The sequence below is a fragment of the Ziziphus jujuba genome, chromosome 1 (assembly GCF_031755915.1).
Source record: "Ziziphus jujuba cultivar Dongzao chromosome 1, ASM3175591v1".
Classification (NCBI taxonomy): domain Eukaryota; kingdom Viridiplantae; phylum Streptophyta; class Magnoliopsida; order Rosales; family Rhamnaceae; genus Ziziphus; species Ziziphus jujuba.
The window spans coordinates 32,976,237-32,994,046 of record NC_083379.1 but is presented as its reverse complement, the minus strand read 5'-3'; the positions used below and the strand labels follow the sequence as shown (position 1 = coordinate 32,994,046).

Below are 17,810 nucleotides of genomic sequence, written 5' to 3'. Positions count from 1 at the left end.
AATACAATTAAATCACAATAAAATAATAATCGGGAAATTCTTAGTAACCAAAATTCAGTTTAGCATCAACGGGTAAATATATATATATATATATATAAAATAATATTTTTTTTCCGATTATATTCAAATTCACCCACATGAGCATAAATTCCAGATATCAATTTAACACCACATAAATATAATTAATTACCCTAAAATATTTTTTAAAGGTGAGTTACTGTAACACCCCGTCCCGAACCATGTCGGAATTTTTGCATGTTGACCGAGGTTGACTGTTGACCGTTGACCGAAGGGGTCAAAAGTTGACTTTTTGATCCGGTTGGAATTCTAGGTTGACTGAGGTACCGTTACGAAGTACACGTTGGCACGAGTTCGTAGACTGGTAGCACGTTGAAAATGGAGCTACGGTTTGAAAGTTTTGAGCAAAACAAGTTGAGGTCCAAACTATCCAAGGGGTGCCGGAGTTGACTTTTTATTCATGCAAGGTTGAGCTTTGACTCATGCATGGTTGTGAAGTGCTCGTCGATACGAGTCCGTAGATTAGCGGCACGTCCAATTTGGACATGTGGGTTGAAAGTTATGGACCTGTAAAGTTTTTCAAATACTGTATTATTTTATTATTATTTTTACACGCATAACTATGTGCCACGTGTGACTTACTGAAGGTGACCATGTGTCACCATGGTGAAATGCCACATGTCAACCATGTGTAAAATCAAATTATTTTTATTATTATTTTAAATAATAATATTAGTATTTAATTATTTTTATTTTTATTTCTTTTATTTTCCTTTTTCTTTTCTTTTCCCCACGTGGGAAAACACCCTTTTCTTTTTTCTTTTTCTTTTTCTTTTTTCCTTTTCTTCCTTCTTCTTCCCCGACCCATCAACAAAAAAACGTAGCAAGCTTTTTCTCCCTTTCTCTCTCCTTTGACTCTCTCCCTCTCTCTGTTTGACCGGTGTTTCGCCGGATTTCAATCCCCAAAATGCTACACGCGCCGGCCACCAAGGAAGCCCGCCACCTCACGACCTTGGCCACCAAATTTCCCAACCAGCCGCCGCCGGACGCGCCCAGATCGGGCCGGCAAAGTCACGGCGGCGAGGTGGAATTTTTCCGGCGATTCTCGCCGTTTCCGACCAACCCAGCCCGTCCCATACCTCTATCCCACTATTTTTGACCCCTCTGAGTCCATTTCCGGGGTTAGTTTGCCCAAAATCCCCACCGTTTGAAAGATCCCTCAAGATCAAAACCGGCCGAAGCTTCCCGACCAAATTCCGGCCACCTCCGGCGGAATTGGGGTCGATGGAGATCGGATTTGTGATCCTCGTCCCACGATCTTCGATTCGGTATATTATTCGACCATTTTGGTTAAAGTTTGTGTTTGACCCCCCGGGTACCGGGTATTATTTACCCGATTAAAATATTAATTTATTTGACTGTCTGTGAATTTTGTTCTAGGAGCACCGGTGAGTCGTAGAATTGATCCCGTAGTGGATCGTGGGTTAATTGCGTGCTCCAGGTGAGTGACCCACCTTCAAATTAATTTTGGGGAATTTAATTGTTGAATATATTATGTGTGATTTAAATATTTGGAATTTAAATTCTATGTGCCAAATATTTATTCAATTTATTGTGGAATTATTTATGAATTTATTAGATTTAAGAAAATGTGCATTTTATAAAATTATGCCATGTGAAATTATTTTATGGATTTGAGGATTTTGAAATTTGTGTGGTTTTAATAGTAAAATGGGCACGATATGATTTTCAAATATTTCAAGGAAAATATTTGGTTATGTTGGTGATTTCAATTTTTATAAAATATGCCCATGGAATATTATGAGATTTGATTATGATATTTCGAGAAATTATTTATGCTTGGAAAAATGTGGATATTTGAATTGATGGATTTGAGAGTTGGTGAATTTGAAAATCATGGAATTTATGGCATTGATTATAAAGAAATTGTGGAGAATTTCCTGGTTTAAGCAGATGGATTATGCCCGCTATGCTTATGAAAAATGTGAAATTTGTTTTATAAATTAAATTTGTGGATTTTATGATTTTTAGATGCACCGTGCACGTACTGGTGTTCTGTTTATTTGTGATATGGTTAGTGTGCACACGGTTGTGATTAGGGCGCAGGTGGGTGTGATTAGCGCGCAGGTGATGTGATTAGCGCGCAGATGGGTGTGATTAGCGCGCGGTTGATATTATGAGGTTGTCCTGTGGTTGCCATCGGATGAGGGTGGCCACCCCCTTTTGGCCGGGACACCAGGTTAGCAGCGGCGCAGTGGGACGCCACGCGACCGTATGCCGGTTTCTCTCTATAACCTCCTGTCTGGCGGTACCTTGGGACGCTGGGTACTGTTGGCGCCACTGGTATATAGTGGGTGCATCAACTGATTTTCAGAACTGTGTTTTAAAAATAAAATGTTTTAAAACTGTATTGGAATTAAAATTAATTATTACTGTTCGGATATTTATTTGATGTCTTGGTTTTCGGGGAATATGAATAAAGGGTTTTGTGAAAATGTTTTAAAAGGGGAACCTTTCCAACTGAGAGAATTGCAAGGGTTTTGAGAGAAAATATTATTTCCAAATAATTATTATTTATATACCTATTACTGTGGTATTATATGGTTTAGTAGTAGGGTCGCTCACTGAGATGATTAGCATCTCACACTCTTAAATTCCGTTCCTCTAGGTACCAGGTTGTCGGTGTTCACTCGGAGCGGACTTGATCTTCCTCGCTGTTTTACTTTGTGAAGTACCCTGCTCTTCTTTTATTGCAGTTGTACTATTTCTTTCACTCTTGTTGTAGTTATTATGCACTGGATTACTGTATTTTTTTATTGAAGTGCTGAAATTTGTGGAACCAACTTGTAGTACCGTGGGAGGAATAAGGGGATGTTTTTAGAAGTGTATTTTCAGTGCAGGTAATTTGTGGTAAGTAAATCCCTTAGGGGAGGCTCTGTCGGATTTTCCATTGGAGGGTCCGGTAGGGTTTCCCTGGGATCAGACCTGTCCAGGGTTCCGGGGAAGGAATTCTGGATGGGTCCTGACAGTTACTCACCTGGAACATGCAATTAACCTAAGATCCTCCATGGGATCAATTCCACGACTCACCCGTGCCCCTAGAACAATAACATTACACATCTCAAATAAATTAATATTTTATTCGGATAAATAATACTCGGTACCCGGGGGTTAAACACAAACGTTAACCAAAATTGACGAGTAATATACCGAATCGAAGCTTGAGTGACGAGGACTCGAGGTGGCCGGAATCTCGCCGGAAAGCTTTTGGGATTCAACTCTTCGATTCTCTCAAACTGTCGTGAAATTGGAGGAAAAGGACACCGGATCTGGGTTCAGGGGGTCGAAATTAGTGGAGAAGGACCGGTGGTGCAACTGGGTACTCGCCGAAATAGTGATTTCCGGCGAGCCGCTGTGGTCATCGGCAACCGTCGCCGGCAGCCGCGCGTCCGATGGCTGGTGGCTGAGATTTTTGGGGGTTTTGTAGATCAAGGGGAGAGGGTTCCAACGGGACCGGCAGTGAGGCAAACGGAGGCCGAACGGCGAAGAGATCGGGGTTTGAAGATTTTCGGCCCCTCGCCGGAAAATACTCCGATCCCGGCGCGTCGGAGGTCCGGTGGCCGTGAAATTTGGTGGGTAGGCCAGAATTCCCACGGGTGAGAGACTGGTCAGGTGCGTGTGGCTTGGGTTGGCCGGTGGTGGAGGGGAAAAATCGCCGTCGCCGGAAAACGCTCTGATCCGGGCCCGTCGCCGGTCGGTTGACCGTGAGATTTGGGTGGTCGGTCGGAAATGGAGAGGCGCTCCTGCTTGGCCACACGCACCGGTGGTGGCCGGTCGTTTCTCTCTCTAGCTCTCTCTTTCCTTCTCTCTCCTTCCCGCTGTTTTGTCAAAATAAAAACCACCGTGGGTGACACTGTTCACCCACATGGACCTCTCAGATGTCGACATGTGGCATTTCACTGTTCACCAATTCAACAACATTAAAATATTACGGTAGTCGGAAAACTTCACATGTCCATAACTTCTTAACCAGATGTCCAATTTAAGCGTGCCACTAGTCTATGAACTCGTATCGATAAGCACTTTACAACCATACAAAAGGCAAAGCAAAATTTCACAACCATAAAAAGTCAACTCCTGGCACCTTTTGGACAGTTTGAATCTCGACTTGTTTTGCCCATAACTTTCAAATCGTAGCTCCGTTTTCAACGTGCTACTAGTCTACCAACTCGTGCCAACGTGTACTTTGTAACGATACCTCAGTCAACCTAGAATTCCATCCAAGTCAAAAAGTCAACTTTTGACTCATTCGGTCAATGGTCAACGGTTAACCTCGATCAAAGTTGGAAAATTTTCGTTGTACTTTGGGACGGGGTGTTACATCTGACATCTATTAAAGTGTTAGACCCACAGGCCACCTTTATGTCAATGTTGGTCTTTCAGACAACATCTATTTAAGTGTAAGTACCCCAAGACATATATGTCCTATTGCTGGCCTCCTAAGCCACATCCTTCTGACCGTATTGATACCTACTGGAATGTTGGCCCTCAGGGCCACTTCTGCTTCGATACTAGCCCTTCAGTTCGTATCTGCTCCATTGCTGGCCCATTTAGTCATATCTATCATGGTGTTGCCCCTCGACCCATATCTAGCATGGTAATGACTCCACAAGTTGCATCTACTAAAGTGCAGACCATTATGGCCATACCTATAGGGATGAGATAAGTTGAACACATGGGATAGAAATTGAAATTATACATTCCCCAACCAATTAGAAGTCGAATCCAAGGTAAAGGATAGTAGATTGCACACCGAATCAAAACTAGATGAGTGGCCAAAATTACATCCTTTAACCATATTTGCTCAATCCTAATGGCCTAGGATTGAAGAATAGGGACCATGACTTTCAAGCCAACCGAGAATTTGGATGATCGAAGATCTAGATTATAATGAACGAAGGCTTGTGCATAGATTTAGGAATTGATGAAGACATTATTTTGAAGATGACTTGTCATGCGACTATGAGCATAATAATTCAAAGGAGTTCTGGTCCAAATGAAAGACCAAATGTGGTAGAAAAAGACAATTAAAATCCAACACAATCATCTAGTGGCGATCAAAGGCCATTAGTAAGGAGACCTGAGGATGAAAATTCAAATATCATATATTTCATCAAATTATTCTAATTTAATGAAACGTTAGGGGGGAAAGAAAATTTCGACTTAGATAAAAATGAAACTAGAATATGAAAAAGCAGTATTTTTACCATAATATTTTGCTAGCAAAAGCCACATTAATATTAAAAATACAATTGGCATTTATCCTACAATGGAAAAGCAAAAAATTGGTGAATGGTTCCAACTCTATATATTTAAGCCTCAATGCACTTTGAAACGACAATTCGACATTTATTATACCTTTTTAAATTAGAATATTTTGATTATTTTTAATTTTAATTTTCAACATAGAGCATGTTTTTCGATCGCTTATTATTTAATATTAGCCGTTTAATTTTGTGTTTGCCTTTAGGCCATTGATATTTATAGTTATAGTCATTTAATTTAGAGTTGGCCCTTAAGCCATTTATTTTAATTATTGGCTTTAATTTTTTTTTCACTTTTTTGATATTGTTCTTATTTATTTTTCTTATTTGATTAAAATCCTTTATCATTAAAATATTTGAACTTTTCTAATTATTTGTTCTTTACATTTAAATAAATTCATCTGATTTCTTTTATTTTTTTTGCACAATTGTTATTATTATTTTTATCATTATTGTTTTTTATTTTTCTTCAGTTTAGAAAGTGACATGCCAACAGAATAAGAGACATCTAATTTTCCAATAAAATTATATATAGCTAGATATAAGATGTCTAGTTTCTATTGGGTGATAAATGTGTATATATTTTATTTTTTATTTATTTATTTTTTATTCTTTTTTTGCTAGAGAACTTAGTATTGAATTATCTTATCCGGTTATTCTTAAGCTTTTTAAATCTTAAATAATAATAATAAAGAGGACAATTTTAGTAATAGAAACTTTTCTAACAAAAGTTAAAATTTTGTGGCTAAACTATTAGTCATTGAATAGAGTGAAATCATGTTGTGGTTAATATTATCAAACTATAAAAAATAAAAAACAATTAAAAAAAAACATGTTGTGATTAAAAAGGCAATCAAAGTCTTGATTGCAACCGACAACATTTTTATAACCAGAATCCTTTTTTGGTTACAACCATTCAACACGTTGGTGTGTAAAAACATACACTTTTTGGTTTCTAGTGGGCAGCAGATCAGAGTAGTACTTGAAAGAATGTTCTGCTTTCCAGTTACCTTAGCGGTTTCTGAATTTAGAGCTCTTTTTAATTCTTATATTTCAACCAAAAAAAAAAAAAAAGTATGCAGTGTTTACTTGTTTCTTGTGTTTGAGCAGTGTTCAATTGGCCGGCATTCGCTTCTCTCACAACGTGGCTCAACTATCCTCTCTTGCCCAATATGAAAAATGCATCAAACAAGGAACGTCTTTTGGCCCAGGAGTAAGTTGAAGGACTATGAACCATTTGCAAAATGGTTCTCGTTTCTTCAGCTATACCGTTGACAACCACTGTGAACTGGGACAAAAGGTGATTATCACCCTTGGATCACCATCGAACACCTCCACTATTCTTTCTCCACCTCCACCAGACAACTCAGATGCTTCATCTCTCACTTTTGAAGTTCTGTTTATTATCTGTTCCTCCATGCTTGTTTCTTTCTTGAATCACATTTAAATCCTATTATGTATCATGCATTCTATTCTCCTTTATGGAAACTAGCTTCCAAAAACGGTGCTGACCATATGGCAAAGTCTCAGTCCATGATAAAAGCCATTTAATCTAAAGGGGAATTTGGCCTAATGTCCTTCTTTCATGGCCTCTAATGAAATATACCCCTCATTTCTTAGTTTCTTTTTATCTACCCTCTGCTTCCCATTTTATCCCCAATGAAAGTAAAAAATTACTTTACTTTCCTTTCTCCATTCCTTCAGTCCAAGAAACCCACAGTCTTTAGTTTCTGCACTCGGCTTTTCTATTTTTCTTCATTCCCCAGAAAACCCACACACAATCTCATTAAGAAAAAAAAAATCCATGCTCCATCTCCTTGCATCTCTTACCTCTTCTCTTGCAAACATATGAAAGACTAAGGAAAAATTGTGTTTGAGGTAAGGATCTGTGTATTTTGATTTTTGTTTTTTTTTTTTTTTAGCTTGGGTTTTTGCTTGATTGGTGAAAGGCGAAGACGATGATTGGAATGGAGGAAACTAGTCGAAATCAAGTAGTAGTAGTAGTAGTAGTAGTAGGTTATACAATTTAGTGGGGTGATTAAATATTATGAGTATGCTTTAGGGTCGGTTTCTGTATTGCTTTAAGGTCAGAAACACTTCACAAGTTTTTGTTGAATTTTCTGATTGCAACTTAATATTAAAGAAAATTAAAAGAAAAGAAAACCCAAAAAAACAAAATTGAAGAATAAGTAGAAAGCAGTTATGGTTAAAATCTGCTTCGAATGTTGAATCATTTGTTTTCTTGTTTATATGACACTCACCATCCTGCTAGATATCATAATTTAATTACATAACTTCATTTTGATTTTATGTTGGTTTCTTGTTTATGGTTATGAAGGTGAGTGGTAGTTTTGCAGAGGAGCTTCACTTGGAAAGTTTGCAGCATCAAATAGAAAGTGATCTTATGCCAAGTGCCTGATGTGACCAAAGTGATTCTTATGGTTTCCTTTTAGTTATATGTTCTATGGCAAATTATATAAGTTAACTTCTTCTTTTTTTGTTTACAATTAGTTAATATTTAAAAAAGATGTTATACCTGCTATATGGACCATGAGGTATACTATCTATGTTGTTTAGTTTGCCTTAATTTCTTTCCGTTTAGTTTTCATCCTGATACGAACCTAGGACGACCTGCTCCTAAACCCGTATTATATTAGCCCGGATCTTTAATTAAGTTCAAGTTCTAATGGAATGGACCTCAACCCCTAACCAACCTGTGGTTAGAAACCTTGGTATAATGTAGATGCCACAATAGGGGATGGAAAACCTATTGATAAGTCAAGCTAAAACAACCAATTCTCTAATGGTGTTTTAGGTGTTCTCAAAGAACAAAGAGATAATTAATCTCACAAGTATTTTCTCAATCAAATCAAAGTTTTAAAGTTGTGTTATTAATGAAAAATAAGCCTTTAAATAGGCTTTGAAAGAAATAAAATAAACCCTAAAAACCCTAGGAAAAACCGGCCACACAATGAAGAAGTCTACCTTGGCCGAAACTTTCCTTTTCCTAATCTAATTTGGATTAATTAATTCCTTTATTTTAAATTAGGAATTAATTAATTTACAATGAAAATAATAAAATAATAACTTTCCTAATCTTATTTGTCCAGAAAATAAATAAATAGAAACTAAAAAATAATGGTAGTTTCCTAAAACAAAAAGTAGAATAAAATTAGAAAACTAAAATACTAGCTTTTTGACTAAATTGACTTTGACCAATCTTTGACCAAAGTGAGCTCCAAATCAGCTTCAATATGCTTTGTAGGATGCCAAATAAGCTTATTGTGAAGTTCCTCACGTTGCCCTTGCTTGGAAGTATGAGAAAAGGCTAATACAGTAAAATACAGTAAAGCCAGCAAGAAATACAGCAAATCCGGCCTTTCCTTCTCCTTGTGCGCAAAGATGGGGTTCCAATTCATACAACCCGGCCTCCTTATTATCACCAAAAACGTCACCTGACCCTGTTTTGGCTTCTATTGCTTGTATGAGTAAAACAAGCCTTTGTTCTGTAGATGTGACCAACCCCTCTTGACTATGACTTATTCCTTGTATGAAGACAGCAAGATTGTCCTTGAACTTCTTGGCTTGGGCCCTAGTGATCGGTCCCACCTTCATTTGTATTGGGTCAGCACCCCAGCGGGTTGTTGGTCGAGCAGTCTCGGGTGGATTCGCATCATTCCCCTCCTCTTGAAAAGGATTTGTCCTCAAATCGAAATCATCACCTGCAGCAAAAGGAGATAAATCAGCAACATTAAAGGAAGCACTAACATTATACTCACCCGGTTGATCAAGCTTGTAAGCATTGTCGTTTATCCTTTCCAAAACTTGAAAAGGTCCATCACCCCTCGGCATGAGTTTTGATTTCCTTTGTTCGGGGAATCTTTCTTTCCTTAAATGCAGCCACACCCAATCTCCAGGTTCAAACACCATTGATTTTCGGCCTTGATTAGCCACCCTTGCATATTGCTCGGTCCTCCTCTCAATGTTTGCTCGGGTTTTCTCATGAATCTGTTTTACAAAATCAGCTTTTTGTTTTCCATCTAGATTAGCACGCTCACTTAAAGGCAAAAGTGTTAAATCTAATGGAGTCAAAGGATTAAAACCATAAACAATTTCAAATGGAGTAAATTTAGTTGCTGAATGTAAAGACCTATTATATGCAAATTCAACATGTGGTAAACATTCTTCCCAAGTCCTTAAATTTCTACTAATTAATGCTCTCAACAATGCAGACAAGGTTCTATTTACTACTTCGGTTTGTCCATCAGTTTGTGGATGACAAGTAGTTGAAAATAAAAGCTTAGTACCTAATTTAGCCCACAATGTTTTCCAAAAATAACTTAAGAACTTAGCATCCCTATCCGACACAATAGTTCTTGGCATTCCATGCAATCTCACAATTTCCTTGAAAAATATGTTAGCAATATTGGATGCATCATCAGTTTTGTTACATGCAATAAAATGTGCCATCTTAGAAAACCTATCTACTACAATAAATATTGAATCCTTACCTGTCCTTGACCTAGGCAACCCAAGAATAAAATCCATAGACAAATCTACCCAAGGATAGGTAGGAATCGGCAAAGGCTTATACAATCCATGCGGTTTCAATGTTGATTTTGTTTTTCGGCACTTCAAACATCTTTCACAAATTCTCTCAACATCTCTCCTCATGTTAGGCCAATAAAAATGTTCTTGCAGCAAGGATAAAGTCTTTAAAATACCAAAATGACCCATTAAACCCCCATGTCCTTCCCTAACCAATAATTCCCTAATACTACAATTAGGCACACAAAGTTTGTTTTCCTTAAACAAATATCCCTCAAATATGTAAAATTTATTAAATCCATGTTTCAAACAAGTTCTAAAAATTTCTCCAAAGTCACTATCATGCTCATAAAGTTCTTTCAATTGTTCAAACCCAAGCAATGTAGCATCTAAAGTAGAAAAGAGCACATACCTTCGGGATAATGCATCGGCAACCACATTTTCCTTACCTTTTTTGTAGCGGATCACATATGGAAATGTTTCAACAAACTCAATCCACTTAGCATGCCTTCGGTTGAGCTTTCCTTGACCCTTGATATGCTTCAAAGACTCATGATCCGTATGAATCACAAACTCCTTTGGCATAAGATAATGCTGCCACGTCTCCAAAGCCCTCACCAAAGCATACATCTCCTTGTCATAAGTCGGGTAGTTTAGGGCAGCTCCATTCAATTTTTCACTAAAGTAGGCTATGGGCCTTCCTTCTTGCATTAAAACAGCTCCAATACCTACACCCGAAGCATCACACTCAATTTCAAAAGTCTTAGAAAAATTTGGCAAAACTAACAAAGGTGCATTACACAATTTTTCTTTCAATAAATTAAAAGATTTTTCTTGTACTTCCCCCCATTTGAATCCAACATTCTTCTTGACAACTTCATTCAATGGTGCTGCTATGGTACTAAAATCCTTGACAAATCTTCGGTAAAAACTTGCCAAGCCATGAAAGCTCCTCACTTGGGTAATGGAAGTAGGAACCGGCCACTCTTGGATTGCCTTCACCTTAGCTTGGTCAACTTTGATTCCTGCGGCACTTACTACAAAACCTAGAAACACAAGCTCTTCTTTGCAAAAATCACATTTTTTAATGTTAGCAAACAATCTTTCCTTTCTAAGAACTTGCAAAACTTGCCTAAGTTGATCCACATGGTCATCCAAATTTCGGCTATATATTAAAATGTCATCAAAATAAACAACCACAAATTTACCAATAAATGGACGCATTACATGATTCATAAGCCTCATGAAAGTACTAGGTGCATTAGATAATCCAAAAGGCATAACTAACCATTCATACAGTCCATATTTAGTTTTGAATGCGGTTTTCCATTCATCACCTTCTTTCATCCTAATTTAGTGATAACCACTCCTAAGATCAATTTTTGTAAACATGCAAGCACCATGCAACTCATCAAGCATATCATCTAATCTAGGAATGGGATGTCTGTATTTGATGGTAATATTATTTATAGCCCTACAATCAACACACATTCTCCAAGAACCATCCTTTTTAGGTACCAACAAAACAGGAACAGCACATGGACTTAAACTCTCACGAATATATCCTTTATCAAGCAAATCACTTACCTGTTTTTGCAGCTCCTTTGTTTCTTCAGGATTGCTCCTATAAGCTGGTCTATTTGGTATGGCAGCCCCTGGAACAAAGTCAATTTGATTTTCTATCCCTCGAATAGGTGGTAGTCCACTTGGAATCTCACTTGGGAAGACATCTCCAAATTCCTTCAAAAGAGAAATCATTGAACTTGGCAATTCAAGTTCTTCAAAGTTAGTTTGATCATTAAAATAATTTTCCTTGTAAAGCATGACCAGCAAAGGTTTCTTACACTCAATAACCTTATTAATATCCCCTAAACTCAAATAAAAATTCTGGTTTTTCCTCTCTTTCCTTTCTTTTCCTTTTCTTTCCTCGGTTTGGCTCTCATTGGCGGAAATTTCCAATTTTTTTGTACTCTCGGGTTTGCTCTCTTTACTCACCCCTCTCTCGGCTTTTTGCTGGTCTTTCCACTCAATATGAATCTTAGAAACCTTACCTTGGTCAGCAACCTCAATCTTACCTTCTTGAAAGGATGGTGAAGCCGTTGGTGCCATACTTGCTTTTTCCTTGAGTTTTTCGGCTTCTCTCCTTTGTTGCATTTTTAATTGGTCTTTGTAAACCTCTTTAGGAGATAATGGTTCCAGCTTGACCTTCTTCCCTTTAAACCTGAAAATAATACTATTTTCTCGACCAAAATGAGTAGCATCTTTATCAAATTGCCATGGTCTACCTAATAGTATATGTCCAGCAATCATAGGCACAATATCACATAAAACTACATCCTCATATCTACCTATATTAAATTTTACTTTGGCTTGTTTGTTTACTTTCATCTCACCATTATCATTAAGCCATTGTAATCTATAAGGCTCTGGATGTTTAATTGTTTTCAAGCCTAATTTATCAACTACAAGATTACTTATCACATTAGTACAACTCCCACTATCTATAATCATGCTACAAATTTTACCTTGTATTTCGCAGCGAGTGTGGAAGATGTTTTCTCTTTGTATCTGCTCTTCATCTTTGTAGACAGCAAGTACTCTCCTTGAAACCAAGCTCAACTCAGCATTAGATGTATCTACAGGTTCGGCTTCATCTTCATTGCAATCCTCCTCTCGCTCGGTTTCAGCTCCACTTTCTTCACTTGCGGATTCCAGCTCACCATCACCCTTTAATACCATGATTCTTCTATTTGGGCATTGGCTGGATATGTGTCCTCTTCCTTGGCACTTAAAACAAATTATTTCTCTAGATTTTTGAGGTTTAGGATCAGATTTTATCTCACCTCTAAGTGCTTGGACAGATTCGGTCTTGACCTCCCTTCTTGGCCGGTTGGTAGATTCATCTCCTAGTTTCGGCCTCATCTTGTTTTCATAAGTGAAATTGTTTCTCCAGCCACTTGAACTTGTCCTTCCACTGCTAGAAACTCCTCCAAACCATGTACTAACACCCCTCCTCTTGAATTGGTTTTCGAGCTTAATGGCTACATGCAACATCTCCTCCAATTCCAAGTATTGTTGTAATTCAAGTTGGTTGGCAATGTCACGGTTTAACCCTCCAAGAAATCTTGCCATTGTTGCTTCCTTATCCTCCCTCATGTTTAGCCTCATCATTAACATCTCCATCTCTTTGTAATAATCCTCCACGGACCTACTTCCTTGAGACAAAGATTGAAGCCTTTGATGCAGCAACCTTTGGTAATGAGATGGCACAAACCGCTTTCTCATGGCTCCTTTCATTTGACGCCATGTTGTAATCAAGTCATCACCAACCCTCTGTCGGGTGCTTTGCTCATTTATCCACCATTGGAGTGCATAATGGCCAAACTCCATTGCTGCCATCTTCACCTTCTTACCTTCCGAATAGTTGTGGCAGTAAAAAATCATCTCCATTTTTTCTTCCCACTCCAAATAAGCTTCGGGATCACTTTTACCCATAAAAGGTGGGATATTAACCTTGATATTTCCCAAATCTTCATCTATATCTTCCCTCCTATATCTCCCACGGCCAGCTCTATCTTGGACAGCAAAGGTTTCGTCCATACCTTCCTCAAAGTCACCGTCGAATGGCTCTTCATCAAATTCCTCTCTCGGCCTCTCGCGACCTCCTCGTCCTCGGCCTCGTCCTCCATGGAATTGTTGCATATTTCTTGTATTCGGCCTTCCTTGTGAGGCTTCTAGTCTTCCCACTCTTTGATTTACATGCTCAAATTGAGCACTAACCCGCTGTATTGATTCCAAAATAGCTCTCATGTCCACTTGGTCTCCACTCCCGGTAGCTCGGTCATCGCCATGGAATGCTACGGACTCTTCCTCATTGATCCTCAAGGGTGGATCCCCTCTTCTTATTCTAGAATCTGCCATGTTAGTAAAATACTGCAAAAATAAAATAAATCCTCACAATATTCACTCCCTCACGTGTTTCACTCAAACAAGGTCTCGACACTCGTGTTTGCACACTAGTTTCGGCTTTTATCCTCTTTTAAGCTCACACACTCTTGCCTTTTTCCACTCAATTAATTATCTCAAAGTTCTAATTAAAACACCCACAAAACAGCAATTAGATCACTAGTATGTTTTAATTAAACTTATCAACAAAACAGTAGCAAAAAGTAGGCAATACCGAAAGAATCCAACAAATCCTAATTTTTTTTTTCGGCTTTCTAGACAAGAAAACACAAAATAATGGGAAAACGTTGGAATTTTTGAAAACTGCACCAGATGGTAGTAGATTATGAGCTCAAGAATAAAATTCCAGAATACGATCAAGAATCAAAGAGAACAAAAATATAGAAAAGTTGTTGGTTGTTGTTCTTTGTAATTCGAATTTTTGTATCAATTCCTTTAACTAATTTTAATCCAAAAAATTTAAACACCCAAAATCCAAATATCCAACAGCAAGAATAATTTCCCAGCAACTCAAATATTGAATAAATAATCAAAAACCAGCAGCTCCAACAAATTTCCAGCAAACAAATCAAACTCCAACAAACCGAAATATTTTTCTGTTTTTTTTTTCTTTTTTTTTAATTCGGCTTTACCTCTTTTTTTTTTTTTTTTTTTTCACTCACAGAACATAAACAACTGCAGTAGCAAGAGTAATTACCAAAATTGCAATTCCAAATCCGAAACAAACACCAAACCTGTGACCTCCAAATAAACAAAATGTGCAGTTTTTATTTTTATTTTTATTTTTTTTAAATGTTGCCGCAAACTTCTTTTTTTTTTTTTTTTTTGAATATATGAATGCAAATATTTAAGACTAAAACAGCAAAGAAAAATCAACAAAAACCAAATTAACAAGAACAATGATAAAAGACAACCAACAAACTAGAAAACAATAATACGATAAAACTAGGAAATCCTAATTCAACTAGGAATGAATTTTTTTTTTTTTTTTTTTAAGATGCAGAACGTGTATGGGATGGATGCAACCTTAACCTAATGCTAAAATTGCAGAATAACACAAAAAAAAAATAAAGCAAATAAAGATAGATCAAACCTGAACAAAACTTAGCTCTGATACCAAATGATACGAACCTAGGACGACCTGCTCCTAAATCCGTATTATATTAGCCCGGATCTTTAATTAAGTTCAAGTTCTAATGGAATGGACCTCAACCCCTAACCAACCTGTGGTTAGAAACCTTGGTATAATGTAGATGCCACAATAGGGGATGGAAAACCTATTGATAAGTCAAGCTAAAACAACCAATTCTCTAATGGTGTTTTAGGTGTTCTCAAAGAACAAAGAGATAATTAATCTCACAAGTATTTTCTCAATCAAATCAAAGTTTTAAAGTTGTGTTATTAATGAAAAATAAGCCTTTAAATAGGCTTTGAAAGAAACAAAATAAACCCTAAAAACCCTAGGAAAAACCGGCCACACAATGAAGAAGTCTACCTTGGCCGAAACTTTCCTTTTCCTAATCTAATTTGGATTAATTAATTCCTTTATTTTAAATTAGGAATTAATTAATTTACAATGAAAATAATAAAATAATAACTTTCCTAATCTTATTTGTCCAGAAAATAAATAAATAGAAACTAAAAAATAATGGTAGTTTCCTAAAACAAAAAGTAGAATAAAATTAGGAAACTAAAATACTAGCTTTTTGACTAAATTGACTTTGACCAATCTTTGACCAAAGTGAGCTCCAAATCAGCTTCAATATGCTTTATAGGATTCCAAATAAGCTTATTGTGAAGTTCCTCACGTTGCCCTTGCTTGGAAGTATGAGAAAAGGCTAATACAGTAAAATACAGTAAAGCCAGCAAGAAATACAGCAAATCCGGCCTTTCCTTCTCCTTGTGCGCAAACCACCTTGTTGGTCGGTTTTGAAGCTGCTTTGGCTGGTTTCTATGACTCATCCTCCATATGAATTGAACCCATAAAGATGGGGTTCCAATTCATACAACCCGGCCTCCTTATTATCACCAAAAACGTCACCCGACCCTGTTTTGGCTTCTATTGCTTGTATGAGTAAAACAGGCCTTTGTTCTTTAGATGTGACCAACCCCTCTTGACTATGACTTATTCCTTGTATGAAGACAGCAAGATTGTCCTTGAACTTCTTGGCTTGGGCCCTAGTGATCGATCCCACCTTCATTTGTATTGGGTTAGCACCCCAGCGGGTTGTTGGTCGAGCAGTCTCGGGTGGATTCGCATCACAGCCAAGGTTGGAATTTCTTAGGCTTGGCTGGTGGAACATTATTAATTTTCAAGTTGATTACAAATATGCAGTTGGGGGTAGCATAGGTGAACTGTCGTATACTTACTCCTATTTTATGAATTTGAGGTTGGTTGCGGAGATGTGGTATTAGTTTGCTTGTGGTTTTGTATTATAGGCTAATGGCACTCAAGACTTCCATGATAAACTGATATTTACAGATTGAGAAACCCATACTATTGGTTACAATTCCAAAAATGTGCTTGAAAATGCCTTAGGTCAGGTGCATATCGTTATCCTTGTGCACTTGATTATGAGGTTGATGTAGTGTCCCTCCTTAACATATGGAAGTTGTGGGTTTTTTTTTTTGGTCTAGAAGTAATAATCACTGCCCCCACACCCTTTCTATGAATTTCATGTAACAATTGGTGTATTACTAGAGTGGATATCATGATGGTTTCATAGCAAGAGAAGAAGCTGTGGCACAAGAGGGATTTAATATTGGCTTTAAGGAATCAGTCCTTGTTGGGTACAAATGGGGTCTAGTTAGAGGTGATACCAGGTAAAAGAAAACAAAAGAGGAAAAGAATTTGAATGCTCTGTTGCTTATAGAGTTTTTAATGAAATTGCTATAAGCATATGATTAAAAAAGAATTTAAATGCTCTCTCATAGAGTTTTTAATGAAGTTGCTATAAACATGTGATTAACTTCTTTTCTCTGCTACTTTTGTTTTCCTGTTTTATCCAATTTGCATCCCTATGAACTGCCTTCACTTTAGTTCCTGAGGACTAGAAAGAGAGCATTTAAATTCTCAATATGGTAACCAAACTCTCAAAGACATGAATTGTATGGTTGCTTTTCATAAGTTGTTGGATTCTACTATGAATCATAGTAAAACCAAAGTCATCTTCCAAGGAATTTCTCTTACCCACTACCATTAAGTTTACTTCTTTCCCATCACCATTTTTTTTTTTGAAAACCAAAAATTAATTTCGTGAATTTCTCTGATCCTTTTTTTTTCTTTTTTTTTTCCTTTTCATATTTAGTTGCAAGGGATTGGAATGAGCTAGGGGTGACAAACTGTGGAAATGAGACAAAACTCCTAAGTGGATCAGTTATCGAGGTGGATTGTCCAAGGCATTATATGTGGTGAAAGATGTATTAACTGGAATGAGAAAACAAGTTCATCTGCTGGACATAACAACTTTACTGATGCACCATCCGTATTGATTTTTTTTTAAATGTTTTCACTTCTTAAGGTCTGTTTCTTTCTTATTTGGTTTCGGATAAACACTATTTAAATGTTTTCACTTCTTAATGTCTTTTTTTCTTTAATTTTGTCAACGATTATCATTAATAAAGCTAGATTTAACACGTTCTTGGTGGAAACACACACTATCGAAGCTATCGGATGGAATTGTGGTGATTCTTTTGTGACAGTGGACAAATGTGAATTACCGACGATGCATCGGTAATTACCGTTGGGCATTAATAGCATCCTTGTAACAGAAAGAAACTCACAAAATGCTGAACACAAAATGATATTTTACTAACACAATACGATAGATGACTTATAAAAAGGAGAAATGCAAATCTAAAAGAGATTGGAAGAAGCTTTCAAGCTGGGAATATTCTCCAATTTAAAACTAACTAAATTTTAATGTATACCAT

General features: G+C 37.1%; 1 long non-coding RNA gene across 2 annotated transcripts; it reads left to right on the top strand.

Moving 5' to 3' along the window:
• Positions 1–6,965: 6,965 nt before the first annotated feature.
• Positions 6,966–17,506, top strand: LOC125420620 (uncharacterized). Of its 2 annotated transcripts, none has more exons than XR_009637260.1 (3): positions 6,966–7,241; positions 7,702–7,804; positions 17,193–17,506. It is a non-coding gene; the product is annotated as an uncharacterized LOC125420620 (long non-coding RNA). The 2 variants fall into 2 exon arrangements; XR_009637254.1 differs by having other exon boundaries at positions 17,186–17,506.
• Positions 17,507–17,810: the final 304 nt, after the last annotated feature.